General features: G+C 41.4%; 1 long non-coding RNA gene and 1 other non-coding gene across 2 annotated transcripts; both read left to right on the top strand.

The window, feature by feature from the left end:
* The first annotated feature begins 2,383 nt into the window (after window positions 1-2,383).
* LOC147451269 (uncharacterized) lies at window positions 2,384-4,870 on the top strand. The gene is made up of 2 exons (XR_015189202.1): window positions 2,384-2,873; window positions 2,949-4,870. It is a non-coding gene; the product is annotated as an uncharacterized LOC147451269 (long non-coding RNA).
* On the top strand, window positions 3,097-3,189 carry LOC147451270 (small nucleolar RNA snoR1). Its single transcript, XR_015189332.1, has one exon. It is a non-coding gene; the product is annotated as a small nucleolar RNA snoR1 (small nucleolar RNA).
* Window positions 4,871-20,662: the final 15,792 nt, after the last annotated feature.

Genomic DNA, 20,662 nt, shown 5'->3' on the forward strand with positions numbered 1-20,662 from the left:
GGAAGTCCAAAAGACACTCATGCAGTCAGCACAATGAGATATGAATGGACAAGCTTTTACATCGAAAACCCTTCTTGGAAACGTGGAAGCTATTGAGACGTCCTTTGATGTCAGATGTGCTACATTTGTTCCTTGAAGCACTCATCAACTCCATCTCTTACACTACATGCTTTTGTTTGACAAATTTCTCATAAGCATATAGAGTGTCCCATAATTGGCACTTGCATTAAACACTCTTCCTTTGTTTCTTCTAAGCACTCACCTTGCATGACAGGTACTTCAAGTACAAATGCTCAACTCCAATAAGAGCGTATACCAAAGACACTTTTTTCCCACTGGGTTTTTCCCTTTGGTCATCCAGTTTTAAGACCCTAATATAAAAACTCTCATTATCGACTTCTTGTATATATTCCTTCTACATCAACAATAAAGAAATGGCTACCCAAATCAATCAACAACGACTTGGAGAAAAAACTACAGGTCTCCATATCCTTATCAAGAGCATCTTTTATCTTGAAGGGCGACAACAAAGCTCCATAAAAAAATGGCAAGTTAACAAATGGCCTACAATGACAAGCAATGATGACTTAAGCAAGAGATCTCTCAACACCAAAACATAAGGAGATCAACAATGTTGAAGCTAATGAAGTATTTCAAGTCAACCACAAAGGGAGACACATCAAGAGAAATATTCACAACCAAAAAGGTACCAACAAGAAGAATGAGCGACAGATGCAAAATTCCCTCGACAATTGAAGTCCAACACACGCATCAAAGGAACACAATAGATATGAAGAACTCAAGGAAGGGGAGCGTCATCAATGACAACACACTTTCCAAGCTGAAGACCAACCTTGAAGACAAAGCTGAAGACAATCCTATGACAAGACTGCACAAGGTCGTGTCAAGGGACGACACGATTTAGGAAGGGGGGAATGTTTGAGGACAGATTGAACGGGCACTCAACTAGTCAGACACGTAGCCGGACACCACATTTGTAGTCTATTAGTTTGTCGAGAGCTAGTGTAGTAATACTCTGTGTAAATCCTGATTACAGAATAGTGGATCAATAACGTGAGTTGTAATGCTGTAATGATATTTGTAAAGATCCATGTGAGTCGGCCACTGACCATTTATAATGCCCTAAGTATAAATGCCAATAACCGTAATGGAAAAGGAGGCTTATATTTAGAAGAAGAAGGAGCTCTAAAAACGTACGCTCAAGCTACGAGCTGCTCCAAACTTGTAATCATTGCAGCTAATGATTTGGTACTCCGTTTTCGATTCAGAAACTTGCATTGTGTTCCTCTCTCTTTGCTCTTTAATTCAAGTGTAAGCACTGTCAGTTTTGTTGAGGTTCGCAACTGGGTGTTTGAGGTGTAAATTTAAATTTGAGTGCTTAAATCATTGTTTATAGTCGCTTTGACCATAGGAGAGTGTTCTTAGACCATAGGAAGACATTTCTGGCATGTTCTGTTGCAGTTTTTAGGACCTTTTTTTACGATGGATCGTGATTTTGGTACCTTGTCGGATTATGACCAGACTTGCTAGGATAGTGCCCCGGGCTTTGGTCACACGCCGGCCATTGTCTTTCAAGGTGCAAACATTGTTAAGCTTATTAGAGGAAACCTTCTCTTTGCATCCGAATGTTTATTAAAAACTTTTGTGCTTTATTGAGAGCACCACTTTGACTTACATATTTCTCAAAGCATAACCAAACACATATTGTTTGAAGTGTCTCCGAGCACATATCGATTGAGGTATCCTTGCCACCACCATGTTGGCCATTGCTTGCTAATGTACTCCAAGTGACAACATTCCAAAAGGAACGCCCATCAAGAACTTTTTAATGCTTCAGAAGAATAAGTATCGGCTAAAGCATTGCCAAGCACCGGATTGCTAAACCCACAAGACCTTTGCCATTGCCATGAAGATTGAGCATAATTTCTCAATCCACGTGCTTTAAGAGATTGTATTTCGAACGAGAAGCTCCTCAAGCACTTACGATGATCTCTGATGTGATCACATTTAATAGACATATTGATAGGCACCGCCAAGCACAAAAAATGTCCCACACATATCTTCGAAGGCATGCAACCAAGCCACTGCAAAACATAACATTAAAAACAACGGTACCTTTGATAGTAAACCTAAAGAAAAATCCTCTTATTTTCGTGTTTTTCTCCCAATGAACGCGAAGCGTCACGAAAACACAGAGAAATGTATTATTGTTTTTGCACTGGAATGGATCAATGGCGGATTAAACTCGAGCTGTCGATCCCTTGACTCCTCCCGTGTCACTTATTGACGAGGCATTGGCATGAAGTGCCCAGATGTGAAGCTGTATGAATTGGCCGGGCGGACAAAATGCATTAGGGTTTTGAATTGGGTGCTATAAAAACGGGTGCAGACGCCGTCCCTCTCTGATCCTTCCTCTGTTCTTGAGGACATGATGAGAGGTATGCCAGAGCTCACGAGCAGGTGTGAGAGAGGTGCCAGCCCCACCCTTTTCTTGTTACAATCAATGGCACTCTTGCCGTCTCTGACCCCACTCTTCAAGAACAGAGGAAGTACATTCGCCAGAGCCGTCTAGGCTTGTATTTCGTAATGGAGGTTGTGACTCTATTTCTGTGCTTATTGATAGTGGCCGATTCTTTTTCTAGGACCGGCAAGATACAATTCATTTCCTCTTCAACAGAGGTGAATCCTGTTCTTTCAGTGGAGGCAAAATTGCGGCCTGTGATGACAAACATTAGCGGATTTCGCTGAGAAACTCGTTTCTCTGATGTGATCTTCATTGTTACACACGCTGAGGCTGCCGCTACTCAAAAAGAGAGCACAAGTAATCCATACGATTTTCGTTTCTCCTCTGGGTGATGACCATCTGCTTTCATGAGGCTTGTGCTGTGATTCTCCTAAGTTTTATAACTCTAATTTTTTGCTGACAGAGGGGCTCTTTGAGCTATGGGAGGCTGTGCCTGGAAGCCGTGGATTAATTAAGGCATACGTCTGGTATTGAGGTCAAAATCCTGTCGTTTTTTGAGCTTCGTGTTTTTCTTTTTGGTCGTGATTCTTATCTTCCCTAGCGAGAATGGGTGCCGTGATGAGGTTGCAGTACTTCTGACACCTCTTGTATGAGATGGGCGTGAACAATCCCCTTCTTTGAACGTTGACGCAACTCACTGAGCGCTTCCAGATTTAGAGATGGGTATCTCATAGGATGAAGAGATGGGTTGCTTGAGTTCTCCGAATGTTTGTTTTATTTTCATTATTCTGTGCATTGAGATTTATTTGCTCCAACCTGTCATCGAGTGCCTCACCTAAAGAGGGACATGGAGAAACGATCTCCTTATACTCGTCTCTTCCTTTGAACCCCCAAAATTATAACGATAATGGAGTGTCACTGTCTTATGGGTTGATCAATTGCGGTGAGTAGTGACCTACCTTCAATTTGACATATGGCATGCTTAAAATTTTTGCTACTAGCTGGTTTATCTTTTGAGTTCTCGAACGAACTTCAATTATTTAGCGTTGGGCTGAGTATGATCTAATTATTATTTACTGTGGCTATAGAGCAAGGTGTGGGATTTGCACCCGTTTTGGGCATTTATCTCTTTGTTTTGGAGGAGAGGTGTAGGAGCCTTTTTGACAAGGACTTTGTAAATCAGGGGTTTTCGGAGCCTTTTTGATAACGACTTTGTAAATCAGTGGTTTTCTACGAATCTAAAAGTTACAAATCTTAAATCTACGACTTTTGTTCTCTAGCATGTTTACATGTTGACATTGCTCACTTCACCAGACTTATTTTAACATGCTCGACTTCAAACAAGGCGAGTGATACAACCGTTCGAATCGGGTAGTGGTCGAGACAAATCTGAAAGAAGCATGCAAGAGGCTAAATTGAATGAACACAAAGTTACATGAGCAGGGACAACACAGCCCGTTTTTGGCAATGCCAAGCATAAATTTTTTTCTTTGCAATCCTTGACTAACTACTGCTTCGCTACCCATATCAGCGTCTCGTCCATGCTTGCAACATCTTGTGTCATGCTTACATGAACGCATTTGGAGCAATTTGTCGCGCATCTGTTGAATACAGCCCAATGCTTCATAGCTCCACATTTGGCATCATGTTGATCAAGCCTATGCTAAGCATAATGGTTTGTTTATGTGACTGCCTCTAATCGACAGTATCATTGTGAATTTCGTTGCCCATAGCAATGCCTTCTGTAGTGCGACATGCCCACAAAACAAAATCGTAGGTGATTGCATGTGGAGAGATGCTCTTTGTACACTTGTTGAACCCATTAAGGGCTTCTTGCCCGTGCCGCATTTGGCATTCTTGTCGACCAAGGCAGTGCCAAGCATGATATGTTTTTCAAACTGTTACATTCACGAAGCGAGTGTAGGTCAATTCATATGTAGAGATGTTCTCGCTTTGCTGAAACTGAAGTAAGGCTTGAGCTACCTTACCCGTGAGGGACAACCAATGCATTATCCCACAATCAATGCACTCCAACAAAAGACATGCTGGACAAGAAGTGACTGATGTAAGTGATATTTCCTCTTTCATTTGCTGAAAACATCCTACATTTATGGCCTTGTTCCTGTTGGGCATATCCCCAAATCTACCGACTGCCTCCGAAAATATTCCTGAGAAGTGCTTGTTTAGCTTTGAGGTTTTTGATGTATACATGATATTTCTCATACATGTCGACCAAGGTATTGCCAAGGACTCTTGTATTCAAGCAATCAAAACAACTCTTGATGAAGAATATCTTCATGACTATTTTGGCCTTGATGAGCATATTGCATAGTGTCACATGCGAACTCTTGATGAAGAATATCTTAATGACTTTTTTGGCCTTGATGAGCATATTGCATAGTGTCACATGCGGTCATAGACGGATTGCTCGTGGAGATTTCTCGCTCTACACTGTTGGATTAGTGTGCTCCAAAAGATGACGTTTCAGGCAAGAAGCCTCCCAAGTAGTAAGGTGCTATCAAAAGTGCACCACATTTATCATTAAATAAACCAAGGTAGTGCCACACCTTTGGCTCATCATAAACCTGAAGGGTCTGAACATTCTAACGTGGACGCGTAACCAAGTTCCGTTCCCTTCTCTTGTGCAAAGTTCTCAGTAGAAGCTCTCTTGTTGCCTAATTTTCTCATGGGAGTACCTTGATCATAGGATTGTCTCATGAGAGGCAAGGGCAATAAGCTCTCAAATTTCTGCATTATATAAAATGTGATCGCTTAAAACATATCTTTTGAATTTAAGAGAGAACTGCTGTCGTCGACTAGTTGGAAGGTGTGGTGTACCGTTACTGGTTCTGATCCTTGTATGCGACCAATTTAGTTTCTATTCTAAGGATAAAGGGGGAGGGAAGTCCGGTTTCCCCCCTTGCAGTGTTAAGACCTGCTTCAGTCGGCGGCTGAACCTTGCAGCTCGGGGAACACTGTCGCACAGACAGAGACAGATAGCTCTAGCACAATGTGCCGGGCGGCCAATTTCAACCCATGTAATGATTTTGCTTTCCACTGTGAGCTGTCAATCTTGAAAAAATCAACTCCGGCAAGGCCTGTTCTAGTCTGTTTTCCCGAAATACTCTGCGCTGATTGGATGGGAAGGTGGTGGGTATGGCTGGAAGAGGCAGGGCGTGGGCTGCACCAGCCAGCCACCCAGTTTGTGGCCAAGAGAGAGGTGCACACGTAGGCTTCACGCCCCTGGCGGATGCCTTTTGTCTGGTTGGCCGTCTTAGATGTGCTCGTGCTAAGAGAGGTAAAGAATTCCAACAGTGCAGAGCAAGAAATCGCCACGAGCAATCGTTGAATCCACTCTCATTATTAGTACGTGAGATTCTCTTTTGAGATTCCTTCCCTCTTCAAGTGAAAGCTTCACTACCCTTACAAAAGGTATTTCAGGTTTTGAACTCCCCACCCATCGATTCAATACAAACCCTATTTCAGGTATAATTCCCCACTTATCGAATTAATGCAAGCCCTATTGCTGCTCTCGTAACCACTTCAGCGCCCAACAGATCTGCTCGAGGAAGGTTCACGCTCAATCAAATAAAACGCAAATCGTGGTTTCGCATGCTGCATTCAAATACGCTCGCCTTCTCTCCTCCACACGCTGCAGGCGCATGCCCTCCCTTCTGTCTTGCAGCGGCAGTGAACTGAGGTTGACCTGCTCTTCGACTGTTCTTCAAATTTCAACAAATTGCAAGCTGCAGCAGTATCGACCTTGATTCTCAGTTCACTTTCCTTTATATCAATTGAATCCCTTACTAGTTCGAATAGAAATCCTTCAACAAAAGCGTTTTTTAATAGCGCGATGTTGTCCGTGTGAAAAATGCACGTTATTCATTTATTTATTTTCTTTTCGATTGGGCATCGAAAGTCACGATTAGCTGAATAAAAAAAGGGAAATCGAGGATACAAGAGTTGTTGCTCTAGTATTGGTTTGTGAAAATACAATTGCTCATGCACCTTAAGAAAATGGACATATCAGAGAAGGTGCATATGAGCCTAAATTAGAGCCTAAATTATTTATTCATTTTGAGTTGTGTGGTTATTTGGTCTTATGATGTGGAGTCCTTGAGATTCTGGTTTGTGTGTTCTTCAAATTTGGAGGTTTGTAAGCTTGCGTGATTGGATGATAGATCTTGGATGATTCACAAAGGGGCTTTGGTTATCCGAAAGGCCAAAATTTGGCTCATTCAAAATTTGAGATTTCAAAGGAGATGTGGACTAACAAGCAGATAAACTATGAATGTACTTAGTATATTTGGATGTGAAGTTGACACATGTGGATGGACAAATGGGATACCGTCTCGCAGTTGGACTCTTGATGTGTAGTTTGGAGTGCACATGTTATCTTCAATGAGTCAAAAATGCATAGGAAACATATCAAAGAGGTGGAATACTGAAACATTGATCCTCAATTGAGATCATATCAACATCTCAGTTTAATGGTGATGTTTCTCCCCGCTAATAATGTCCTAGAGAGAGTGGATTCCAATAGTCAAACCAAGGGGAGAGTTGCAAGAGTCTCTCATGCTAGGGTTAGACTATGTATTAGTCAATAATTGTGGAGAGGCCATTTGCTACAAAGAGGCTATTCATATTGACGATATCATGAATTGGGAGCAAGATATTCAATCAAAATAAAACACAATTAAAACTTGTCATGCAAATGAATGTATACAAATGAATACAAACGGCAGACAACATCCCTCTCAAGCTCAAGTATAAGGCTAGATTGTTGCTAAGAGTAAAAGAAAGGCATGGATTTTGATGAGATGTCTTCTCTAGTATTCAAGATGACTACAGTGCTTCTTTTGCTCTAATTAGTAGTTGTCGAGGACATGAATGTTGTCCAAATAGACGTGAAATTGGGATTTCTTAATGAGAATAAGAAGAGAATGTTTATATGGAGCAACCAGAGGGTTTTGAATTTCACCCTTTCAAGCCTAGAAGGTAGAACTGGCGTGTAAACCTTGAAAGGCATAATATGGTCTTAAAACACTATTCAAGACAGTGGTACCAAAAATTTGACAAGTACATGTAGTCCCAAGGTAATGTGAGGAGTCAAGAAGACGTTTGCTTGTATACCTAATAGCTAAATGATGGTTCATTGATCATCTTGATAATTTATCTCGATGATATGCTCATTGTCGGGAAATCTAATTATGAGATTGTCATCTTTAAGAAATTTGCTATGAAGGATTTGGGAGATGTAAATCACTTTCTTGGTAGGCTATCAGACAGATAGAATGCATGGAATATTGGAGTTATCTCATGAGATATATAGAAAGTCTTTGCAACATTTAATGTAAAGGGTGGGAAGGCTTGATTTGGTACCCCAATGTAGGCATATGAAAATTATAGCGAGGATGATGTCCCAAATCTCATGTTGAGCAAGCCGAAGTGACAAAGGTACTTTACTCTTCAACAATAGGTGGTCATGTACGCTATGGTAGCCACTAGATTAGACATAGCGTTTGCAAGGAGACGTTGAGAAATTTATGAAAATGATGGTAGAAAATCAATGGGAATCAATGAAAGCACATTTTGAGATACCTTAAGGGTACAACTTTAAGGTACACCAAGCAAGTGCTCACACTTGCAAATATCGATGCATCCATAGTGGGTTACATGGATGTAGATCATCGTGGTTGTGTGGATAGTTGAAAATCCACATATGGCTATGTATTCTTGTTTACTAGGATAATCGTTTCATGCAGTTGCACAAAGGTAAAGTAGTTACCCTGAAACCCCAACAATCTCTAACTTGAAGGCCAATGTAGCCCAACTAGCCTATGTTTATACAAACCTATACAATTATGAAGTCTTCTTGTGGCTTCACCCCACAAACGTCATGTCAATGCATTGAGCAATCCGTTTTGAGAGTAAGCTCTTCATAAGAATATCTACAATATTATCATCCGTATGGATTTTGACAAGCTCGATGCATTTTCTACCAATAAAGTTCATATCACATAATACCTAACCCTTATGTATTTTGAATTCAAGTGAAATGTGAGATTCTTAGCTAACACATTGTAACTATCACAATGCAGCATTAGAGTCTAATGAATGCCAAGACCTACCATTGCTAGCACTAAAAATCGTGTATACATAATCGTGTATGCAAGGAATCCATAGCAAGTATGGAACGAGAGAGATAGAGGGTGAGAGAGTAGAAGAGAACGTGTAGATGCGCCTCCTAGAGTGGAGGGCCACACCAGCACGACAAGAGAGAAGAGAGGAGAGGAGAAGAGCAAAGAAACAAACGAGCATTGTGTACAATCTCCCCTCGTGCAAGAGTGACCATTTTCCTTTTGCACGTATTTGATTTAAAGATTTATAGGTTTAATAGAACAATAAGGAGTGGATGAAGCTTCTTCACATCCTACGCTCTCACTTGTGTGTGGCTTCTCCTTCTCGCACTCACCACACACACGCTCCGTACTTATAGTAAGCAGATCTTTTGCTACTTGAGTAGAACTTTACATCTTGAGCCGTTTTATCTTAAACGAGAGATTATTGTCACTGGATTTATGTGCTTTTTCAAACTCGGATTGGATTGGTTGCAATGGCACATGATTGTCTATTAATGGTTTTATTTGATGGTCTCTAGCTCATACATATCTTGTTTGAGCAAGAAGCAACTTACATAGTAGAGAGCAACTCTCACAGCTATTGTTGAGTATGTTTGGCTCATATACCTAATTGACTTTTGTAACTGGTATTAGTTTACCACCATGATCTTCTGCTACAAAGGGATGTCAGGAAGGCCATGCAAAATATACAAATAGCATGTAATCGATGATAAATTCAATAGGCCCACATACTTGCACAATCGTGTATGCAAGGAATCCATAGCAATTATGGCACGAGAGACAGAGGGTGAGAGAGAGTAGAAGAGAACGTGCAGATTGCCTCTTAGAGCGGAGGGCCACATCAGCACGACAAGAGAGAAGAGAGGAGAGGAGAGGAGCAAAGAAACAGACGAGCATTGGGTACAATCTCCCCTTGTGCAAGAGTGACCATTTTCCTCTTGCACGTATTTGATTTATAGATTTCTTGAATGGTCAAATTGAGTACAAACTAATTGGCTAGTCATAAATGACCAAAGCTCATAAAAGAGCACTTGAATAAAAAAATATACAATCTATATATTTGTTTGCATAGGCTTAGATTGGTCAAGCCTTTTTCCATTTGTCAACTGCAATAAATAGTAAAAGATTAGTTTCATAACATACCTCTGTTAGAAAGTAACCGCCCTCACTTGCAAAGATAAGAAGTTGCAAATAATACTTGTCAAAAACAGTGAATAGTATTCTGTGTTAGGAACATGCCATAATAAAAGGAAAAAATTATTAAACTAAACCACATTGTTTATGCGTGTTGTCATCCACATACTACCTATTCTAGTGTCCCATACCATGAGAATAAGCAGTATATATCATACCTTGATGAATTAGGATATCATTGGTCACACAGCTCATCATTGAATAAGTTATGGGTACATGTTGGCAGATATTAGCATGTACCCATTTCAAACATCTGCCAACATGTACCCATTTCAAAATTAAATCCAAATATCATTCATTTTGTATACTCGGGGAACAAAATCACACCAGTTATAGTGGTGGCCAGCCACTATAACATGATTTTGTGATCGGTGTTGCTTAAATCGGAGAATCTACATCTGACGTGCTGTCTAAATCGGCAAATCGGCACTTGTGCCTAAACTGGCAAATTTGCACTGATATTATGTAAACTTCTAAATCTGTTGTGTGTTGTATGTTGCCTAAATTGGTGAATCAGCACATGATTAAATCTACCTAAATTTGTGAATTTGTGTGCTTGTGACCAATATTTACTATGTGTTTGACATCACTTTGCGGTATAGTGGAATAGGAAAGTACTTACAAAGTGTTGTTTATGATGAAAAACACCTTAGCTCATGTGAGGAGCTATATAATATCAAATGACCTTGATAAAAATTCCATTTTGTATCAAATTTCAGCCATTATATGAGAGATGGTTGGGTTCATAGCTCATAGGATAACTTGAAAAGAGAAAGGAAGTATTGGAGGTACGTATTGTTGAGATAGACATGTCCTTCTTCAACGACTATGGGAAACACCTCTATATGTGGATACTATTTGCTATTAGCATTTGTCCTATAACTTGTAAGCTTCTAAAAAGGGCCACATGGAGAGTTATCATCTCGGATAGCCACTCCAGCTTTGTACATAAATAAAGCCACAGCGTATGCTGTACATTATGTTATGATACAGGTGTTATTATCCCTTTTTGTGTATTGAGTCCATTTAGAGAAAGTGTGTGTACTTCTCTCTCTACTGTATGAAGCTATGGAAGCTCTAGCCTTAAAGCCACCTTGAGCTCATTGCACACACACCCTCTCAACAACTTGTATCAAAGCTTTGATACAAGGTCGTGAAGGCAAAGAAGATTGTGTAGATAATTGGTGACGTAGAGAAAGAGTGGTTGGGCTTGGGAGTCTTGCAAAAGAGGGAGTAGCATCCCCTTTGAGTCAGTTTAGAGCACTGTTGGTGGACAGAGCTTGGGTTTCGACATCTACCTCGACATTTAGCTCATTCTTGTGTGTGTAACTACCCATCCAAATGAGGGATTAGTTGAGTAGGAATTATGTGGAAAATTAGGCATTCTTAAGGCCAATGCAGCGTTGGCTTCATACACACACAAGCAAACTAACTTGCTGCATCGCTAGCTTCATACACACACAAGCAAGCTAACTTGCTGCAACACTGACTTCACACATACACACACACATACACACACACACACACACACACACACACACACACACACACACACACACAAAAGTTCTTATCAGTTGATCGACAAAATGATAACCTCCAATCCAAGCTTACGGATGTAGACATAGCAGCAAGACGACCCTACCTAGCTCCTCAATTCTCGCGAGCATAAGCTTTTATCTCAAAAGCACTTCAACGACTTCTCCTCACTTTCAACAATCGACAAAAATTTAAATATCAGGCTTTATTTATTTTTGTATGCTTTGTAACCTTTTATGCTAAAATAAACGCTTGTTCCCACTGCACTTCTACATCGACATCGTCACCCCAAAGAAGGATTCTCATACCAAAACATAAGGTGTTTCGATAAGCTTTCCAAGGAAGGGCTCAAAAGTTACCTCAAGGGATTCTCTTGAGGGGTGGCTATTTGTATTCCAACTCTTGAGAGGAATGCATCCCCATGAGAGATCATCCCCAACAGCTTCTACAAGGTAAATCCGAAAACTCTCAAGCAACCTCTATCTAGAAGCACTTCCCCACCCTCACTAAAGTCGAGAACTTCAAAGTTTTATGAGGATTTCAATTCTCAAAGATTGCAAAGCGGCTATTCAAAGCTCTCCCTCGACTTCAAGGTTAATTATCAAGCTCTTTTTGTGAAGAGGTACTTTGCAAATCCCATTTGCAAAGAGTGACTTCACGATTGGGCATAATGTAATCCCGCATTCATGCCACCTCTTGTAAAGGGCAAGACACTGCCATAGAGAGAGTATCTCTATTGGTAAGATCGTTGCAATCACTTTGCATCCTGGGAGAGAAGGGGATTGAAAAATTCAATGGGGGCGGTTTCCACACTTGGTAGACCAAGCTACGAGGATACCTTATGAAAAAGCAACCATGGTCTGTTGTAAAACCGAGGGTAAGTGAACCATTCACTTCTGTTGAAGGCACTCTCACTAGGGCCCAAAAAGCCGCACAAGCACAAGCTAAAGATGAATAAGCACTCGACATAATTATCACATCACTCCACGATAATTATGTGCACTTTACAAATAGCTGCACCATTGTAATCCAAGCATGGGATATTCTGGAACATAACTTTGGTGCTAAACAAAAGCAAATAAATATTAGCTTAAAGAAAAATCTTTAGAAACTTACTATGCTTCAAGAGGAGGATGTTTCAAGCCTCGTTAACAGGCTAATGAGCATAATCACGTAGCTCAAACATTCAGTGCCAAGTCCCGGAAGAAGATCAAGTCGCTGTGCTCTTGAGTGCACTACCTGAAAGTTTTGACAACATAGTCACAGTCTTAGAGCAAAAGGAACCCATACCTTCTCTGCAATATGTTACAGGGGCAATCCATAAAGAACAAAAGAAAAATAAGAAGAAATCTTAATTAGTAGGAGGAGCTTATTTTACATCATCATCAGCATCATCTAGGGCACCATCATCATCACCTATATTAATTAACAAGAAGTGTTATGAGTGTGGCAAGCTTGGACACTTCTCCAAAGACTGCTACAAGAACAAGTATTGTAGCAATTGCGGCATCAAAGGTCATCCACCATCAAAATACCAAGGAAGCAACAAAAAAAATAAATTAGAGTCAATCTTGCAGAAGAAGAGGACGGAGATGCATCTCAATAGGCAAAGAATTGTCTTCATGTGTATGCCACCCCAACTACTTTTGCGAGTATAATGACGTATAGTAAATGGTCTTCCACCTCGTTTGTTTAAGGGGAGGATTTCTTAGTCTGTGTGACACCATATGATGAGACCACTCAGGCTGTGTGAGTACCTCGGTCTGTGTGAGTATTAGCCTGTGTGGCTTTAGGTCTCGATCCAACGTCATTCAATATAGTCCATGCCTAAGGGGAGGATTGTTGAGATAGGCATGTCCTTCTTCAACGAGACTATGGGAAACACCTCTACATGTGCATACTATTTGCTATTTGGCATTTGTCCTATAAGTTGTAAGCTTCTAAAAAGGGCCACATGGAGAGTTATCAACCGGATAGCCACTCTAGCTTTGTACATAAATAAAGCCCAAGCGTATGCTGTACATTATGCTATGCTAAAGGTATTATTAGCCCTTTTTGTGTATTGAGTCCATTTAGAGAAAGTGTGTGTACTTCTCTTTCTACTGTATGAAGCTATGGCAACTCTAGCCTTCAAGCCACCTTGAGCTCATTGCACACACACCCTCTCAACACGTACTTGGATAATAGATGGTATTTGAAAATGTATACACCAGTGTGTGCATGTAGAGAGAGGTACAAATAAGAGAAAGATGTGATTGTCAAACTTTCACCAAAGTATAGTTAACAAATAAAAAATATGTGAATTTTGTGTTAATAGTTTGGCCATGAAATAAAATCATATTTCTTCTATCTAGAATTTGATTCGATATCAATTACCATTACATGAACGATCCTGATTGCACCCACCCAACCATGGAATATGTAATCATAATTTTGACTATTCATCCTTGAGAGCACCCTTACCTAGAGATAAGCCATAGATAAGAAATCCCATATGAGTTAACATCCTTGGACACATACAAAACTTCTGGCATACACAAATCCCGATACAAAATGGCACCCGCTTGGCTTATACTTCTTCCCCATAAGGTAAACTCACACACTCGACACACCTCAAGGCTTGTACCCTTTACTTACACCACACCTACACCATAACCACGTGGATACATGTCCAAGAGTACATGAGCATGAGATCGAGAGAATAAATAAATAAAAATAAAAATAATAAAATAAAATAAAATAAATAAATATGCACTCAAACAACAAGCATATGGAGGTTAGAACTTAGAACTGAGCCAATTAGCTTAAATTAGAGAACTTGACGATGTGAAAAGTAGTTAGGGCGATTAATATTACACACAAATGGAAGATTTGTGACATGTTAGTGATGCGAGATGCATTTCTCAACAAGCCCTACACAATGAAGATCGTTGGTGGGATGCTACTTCCAAAGGTGAGGTAGACAAATTGTGTCAGTGCAACTCTCTAAAGTGAAGCATCAACATTTTTGTAATAAGATTATCATGCTTTGTATGTGTGCATGTGTCTCGGGGAGAGAGAGTGCACGTGTGAGTGATGTGGTTGTTGAGGACAGACTAAAGGGAAGTGGGAACATGCATCCAAAGATAAGAGGGGGAGTAAGAGGTAGATATAGAGGGATAGGGTACTAGTTTTAATGTCAGTGTGAATCTGTTCCCTCATGGAGTGAAATGTTGTGCATGGAAAACGGTGTTACCTACTCATGCAAAAACAGGGATTTTATTGAAAGATGCAATCTCCAAGTCCACCTAAAGAAGGTAGGAAGTCTTTCGAGATGGCTATGAGTTTGCATATTTTAAAATTGCTTCTGTCATTTTTATATAATTTTTTTCGGTGGTGAATCCTAGCATCTAGTGATGGTCTACTACGCCAAAATTTAATAAAGATTTTCTTCACTAGAAAGTCGATAAGAAATTTTGTGCAATCAATGTAGTTGGTAGAGAGGTGTAGGACTTTCTAATTTTCCATAATCTGAGAAACAATCACCAACTTCTCATCCTTTGTGTACACTATTGAATTTAAATACTTGATTATTGAGGATGGTAGTGCGGCAAGGGGGGGGGATAAATAAATCACCAAACCCCTAGATCATTAGAAAATGACTACTGCAAGCTACACTTCATATTTTCTGAATTCTTTAGCCTCCCCCACTATCACATCAAAGGATTCACCTCACCGAGTAGAGTCGATGTCAAGCCATCTACCTTTGATTTTGCTTGCTTTATAATATAGCTCTTCCAGTGTGACTAACCAAGGAGTATCAGTGTCCAACTAAGCAATTTGATACTCGTGAAAGAAGAGAAGTGTGTGAACCCGGTCCTGCATGGTGGTTTTAGTCGTCATCTAGTTTAGTTGGTGATTTTGCTAGTTGGAAGGGCCTGCTAAAGCAGTGCTGGAGGTTACTACTGACGATATGCTAAAACAAGGCTGACGATACCACCGCCGCTATTGTTGCTACCGATGGGAGCTGTTGCCACTACTTCAACCGACAATGAAAAACTATTGTAGCTACTCATGCTTGTCTGTTTTGCTGCAGTGCTTCTGCTTGTACAGTGATTTGAGATATCATCAATGATGCAGAGATATTGATCAGCGACGTCGAGCTCGCCATCGGGATCGTATGCCACTGTGTGCTGCGGAGAGATAGGTGGCATTCGTGTGCATAATTATAGGCCTCTTCATCGACAAATATATTATCATTTCGGGCTGCTATTCTAGTATTAGCGATATTGAACATCGCCGACTCTAGGTCTCTGGATTTAGCTGTAATAGCCATTAATGCCGCAACACTTTTGCTCACATAGTGACCTTGAGATTGAAAGCTTATGGCCTGTTGCATGTAACTAAAAGGGGGTGGTTGAAGACGCGTATTGCATCAGAGTAGAGTAGTCCTTTCTCTCTCCTTGTGTGCGTCGTCTGTGAGGAGAATGGTGTCAATGGGCACACGACGAGAGAACAAGAGAGAGATCCACTTGTTAGCAGGGAACACACACACACACACACACACACACACACACACACACACACACACACATCTATAGGCTGTTTGCAGGAGACATTTTGTAAAGTATGTGGTTTGCTCAACTGTGCCGTGTGGCACATAGCACACTTCCTTAAGCTCTGTAGGGCTTCTACCTCAGCTCCACGCTCTGCCACAACTTGTATGACCTCTTGCAGGCTGCAAGGCAAGAATTGCAATAAAAAAAGGAAGTGGTCAGCCGAAAATAACGACGCTGTATGTGTGTGGATGGGTAGCAACCTAGAGAGCGAGAGAGAGAAGCTGTACCGCATTACCATTGGATAGTGGCGGGCATGGGAGAGAGACAAAAAGGAGATTTGATGAGGCTTTGGTTGCTTGGGTAAGAGAAAGCATTGGTTGACATAGGCCGCATGGTGAATGGAGTAGAGATGTTGGAATTTGTATGGCAAGCACGAAGTGGGACTAAGTTTCCGCATGGACGAGCAAAGGTGATGGTGGGTGGCTGAAAGAGAGAGAGAGAGAATGAACTGTGGCCTGCGATGACTGTACCGGCATGGGAGAGTGGAGAGAAAGAGATGAGGTAGAAACTGTTGGGGTAAAGCCCCAAGTGGCCGGTTAGGCCAGGTGGCCGCCCACTATACTTATTCATTATGTACATAATACAATAAGGGGGCTCACATGTAGAGAGTGAGTTTTCAACCCCTGCAAACACAAGGTCTCCTCTTCTCCTCTCTTCTCCATTGCTGCACACACTCACACACGCTCTCGCTCGCGCACTTCAACTGGTATCAGAGCTCAGGGATTGGTAGCACCATTGGAGCTCAACGGGGAAGTACGTAGAGAAGCAGCAAAAACTGTAGCACGTTTTTGTAGATCTGTTTTGGCCTATCAAAACGTCTTTATTTAAGCCGATTCTCCCTTCACGCTGATTGGTTTTTCGTCCTCTTCAAATTTGTAGAAGAAAGTTTTCTCAAAATCTTCACCAATTTTGAGATACGTCACTCAAACTGCCTGCACGTCTAGGATACAGAGGTGTAGATTTTTACAGATATGTTTTGACCTGTAAAAACAACACATTTCAGGTCCATTCAAGCCATTCCCAACCGTTTTCGTGCGGTCTACAACTTTGCAGAAGAAAGTTTCTACAAATTCTGCACGGTTCAGAAGATATGGGCTGACAGGCTGCAGGGTATTCGAAAGGTTGAAGATTATGTATCCATATTGTGGTGATTTGCTACATTCGGAGAGCTTGGATTGAGCTTTTTCATTCTCTAATTTTGCGCGTTGATGTTTTTCTCTCAGTGAAGAGAGTGTGGGTTGATATTTTCAACACATTTATGCGTATATGTTGAGAATGCTTTGTGGATGTATGCATTCTTGTGGACTCTCAGGTTCGAGAGTGGCTTCATCACAGGTTATGTGCATTGACTTATGCGATTGAGCAGATTTCGGAAAGTGTGGTGCACAGATTTGCAGAGAGTTTTTGCCAGCATTTTTAGCATGATTGAGAGCTAATTTTTCAGCTGATTTGGATGCTCTTTGATACACATTTGGTACATGATTGATGCTCATTTATATTGCCGTGTGGATGCACATGATGTGCGATTTTTGGTGGATGACATTCTTCGCCTTGCAATGGTATATGTGGGCTGATTTTCAGCTATTTTGATGATCAATTTGTGCCATATTTTGGTTGGTTTGCATCCAAGTTTATGCTAGTATATGCTTCGCTTGTAGAGTGTGGTTGATGCACTTTGTGTTTCGGGTTACAGGATTGTTTTCCAAGTTTACTGAGTTGAGACTTTGGGGCAGCTCATGTATACTTGAGTGCGGATTTTGCGCATGATTTGCTCATGGTTTTAAGCATATTTATGGCATATATGGTTATTATGGTTATTATGGTTAGATAGCCAAATACTACCGAAACTTTGTCGAATTTTCAGTGCAAGTTTATTTGTTTATACGCATGGTTTAAAATCGTGTTTTGATTGCATTTGGCACTCAGTGGTTGCTTTGCCATAGTGTTTTGGCATCACATTGTGAGAGTGTTTGCTCACCGGATTATGTCATTTGACATACATGTGGTAATCTCTTCAGGAGGGAGATTGTTGATGATAGTTTCATCGATTACCACATAGTGCTCTTGGATTAGAGCGGGTGTTCTGGCATCATTTGAGCGGTTTTGCTCACTTGTTCATTACATTGATCGCCATATTTGTTGACACTTCTCTTAGACAGCTTATGTTATATTTTGACAGTACTTGGTGTATGAGTTAGCTAGGCTTTGGCTATTGTCAGTTGATCGATTTGTGCTTGGTCTTGTCACAGGTTATCGCCATGGATTTGGCATGTACATCATTGTCAGAGTTTGTGCTTTTCAATACAAAGTTTGATGGTTCAAACTTTGAGCATTGGAAAGAAGGTATGCATGATGCATTGACTCAGTTGGGCCAAGTGTTGCCTCTACAGGGCATGGATGCTAGGCCAGAGTCTAAGATTGATGATGAGTGGGAGGACTTGGATGAGCTTGCACGTTCGACGATCATGTTACACCTTGGTGAGTTTGTCTATCGCATTGGGTTGGATGCATGTACAACTAGAGAGTTATGGCAAAGATTGTGCAATGCTTTTGGCACAAATGAGTCTAGAGAGATGCCTACAATCAATGGACGATCTTGCAGACAAAAGGATGTTGTGTGATGGCATTGTGGTCATACAAGGCATGTACGTATGCAGTGTTTTTGATGGATGAGACAACGCAGGAGACAACACAAGAGGGATGCTATCACTTTGGATGATGTGGGAGTAGATGTAGCGTATGTGGCTATATTTGCGTCATGCGTATGTGGCTACGCATGACGGAGATGTCCCATTTGCTTCCATGTTTACTCTTGACTTTCTTATGCCGGTTTTTGACGACACATTACCTTCGCATTGGATACTAGATGTGAATGCTAGATTTCATGTCACGCCGAGTTGTGAGTGGTTTAGCACATATGCTAGTGGTATGCTTGGACGTGTGTGTCTAGCTGATGGTTCAGTGCATGACATAGTTGGTGCAAGAGATGTCAGACTATTGTTGCCGAGTGGTGCATCATACGTGTTGCGAGATGTACGCCATGTGCCAGGTTTGACGCAGAGCTTGATTCTTGTGAGTCACTTACGAGACAACGGATGCCAGGTAGTGTTGGATGAGCACAATTTCAGATTGCATCGTGGACAACTAGTCATAGCTAGAGGTGCTAGTGTTGGCACGATTCATGCGATGCGAGTACGTCATGTGCGAGACAACACAGTTTTCATGAGTACACAACCATGCAGACAGAGGAGCCATGTCTCCTTTGCGGATAGGTTGCATGATGCTCTAGTTTGTGAACATGTTGAGCTAGTTGTGTAGACAGTTGTACAGCAGGGCATGTCATGTTAGGAAATAAGACGTAGCTAAATAGATAATTGAGTAGATTACTTAATGGAGAGAGATAGATTTACATACACGAGATTATAGAGTAGAGAGAGAGAGAGAGAGTACACACGATATACGTGGTTCACCCAATGTGGGCTACGTCCACGGGAAAGCAGCCACTCAATGGCTTTAGTACTTCAAAACAAGAAGTAGTTTACAAAGGGATTATACCTTTAATGGAGCTCCCACCTTGCTTCACTCTCACCACCTCACACTCACCTTGTTGCATCAACTTCACACTATGAAATGTGTGTAGAAATGGCCTCCTTTTATAGGCCAAAAGGGTTGCCCTCTCTTATGAGAGACAGCCATGTGTAGCCGCCCTTGTGCGAATAAGTCCAAATCGGACCCTCCAATCCGCCCATGTGTGGCCGCCCTTGAGAAGACAAGTCCGCTTTTGAATTCGGCCACCGGCCATTGAATTCGGCCACCGGCCACCGGCCATTGACTTTCGACCACCGGCCATCGGCCATTGACTACCGGCCACCGGCCAACCGACCGGTTGTTTTCCGACCACTTTCCGGCCGCCGTCCGGCCATAATATTCCGGCGAAAAAAAAGTCTCGGGGGCCTCCGCCCCCGAGGCCTTTAAAGTTGCCCCTGATTCTTGTCCGTGAAAATTTTGGTTTCCGGTGAGTGATTTTCCTTCACGCACGATGGCTTCTCCTCATAATGGGGGCCTTACAAATGTGCGATTTTACCACAGAAAATTACAAGGGTAAATCAGGCTCCATACTTAACAAGTCTCCCACTTGGAGACTGAGCTCCAAACCAAACCGGTGACTGCTTTCCATTCTGGCTTCTTATCCTTGAATGCCGATTGAAGATGAGCAAAAGCTCAACTTCTCCTTGTTGACCACCTTTGTAAACATGTCTGCAGGATTTTCACTTGTATGCACCTTTCCTAGCTTTAGTTGTCCCTCTTCCAAAAGAGTGCGTATGAAGTGATATCTCACCTCAATGTGCTTTGTCCTTGAATGAAAGGCTGAGTTCTTCGTAAGATGGATAGCGCTTTGGCTATCACTGTACAAGACACAATTGTCTTCTTTGAATCCAAGCTCTTCTAAGAATCTGTGAAGCCACATAATTTCTTTGCTTGCCTCCGTCATTGCTACATACTCTGCTTCCGTGGTAGAAAGTGAAACCACTTTCTGCAGCTTTGAAGCCCAACTTACTGCTGTGCCTCCAACCGTGAACACATAGCCAGTAGTGCTCCTTCGAGTATCTTTGTCACCTGCCATATCTGCATCAGCATACCCTTCTAGAAAAATATCAGTTCCTCCAAAATACAAAGCATTTGTTGTTGTCCCTTTTAGATACCTA

This window comes from Adiantum capillus-veneris, chromosome 9 (genome assembly GCF_014529385.1).
Source record: "Adiantum capillus-veneris isolate H3 chromosome 9, ASM1452938v2, whole genome shotgun sequence".
Classification (NCBI taxonomy): domain Eukaryota; kingdom Viridiplantae; phylum Streptophyta; class Polypodiopsida; order Polypodiales; family Pteridaceae; genus Adiantum; species Adiantum capillus-veneris.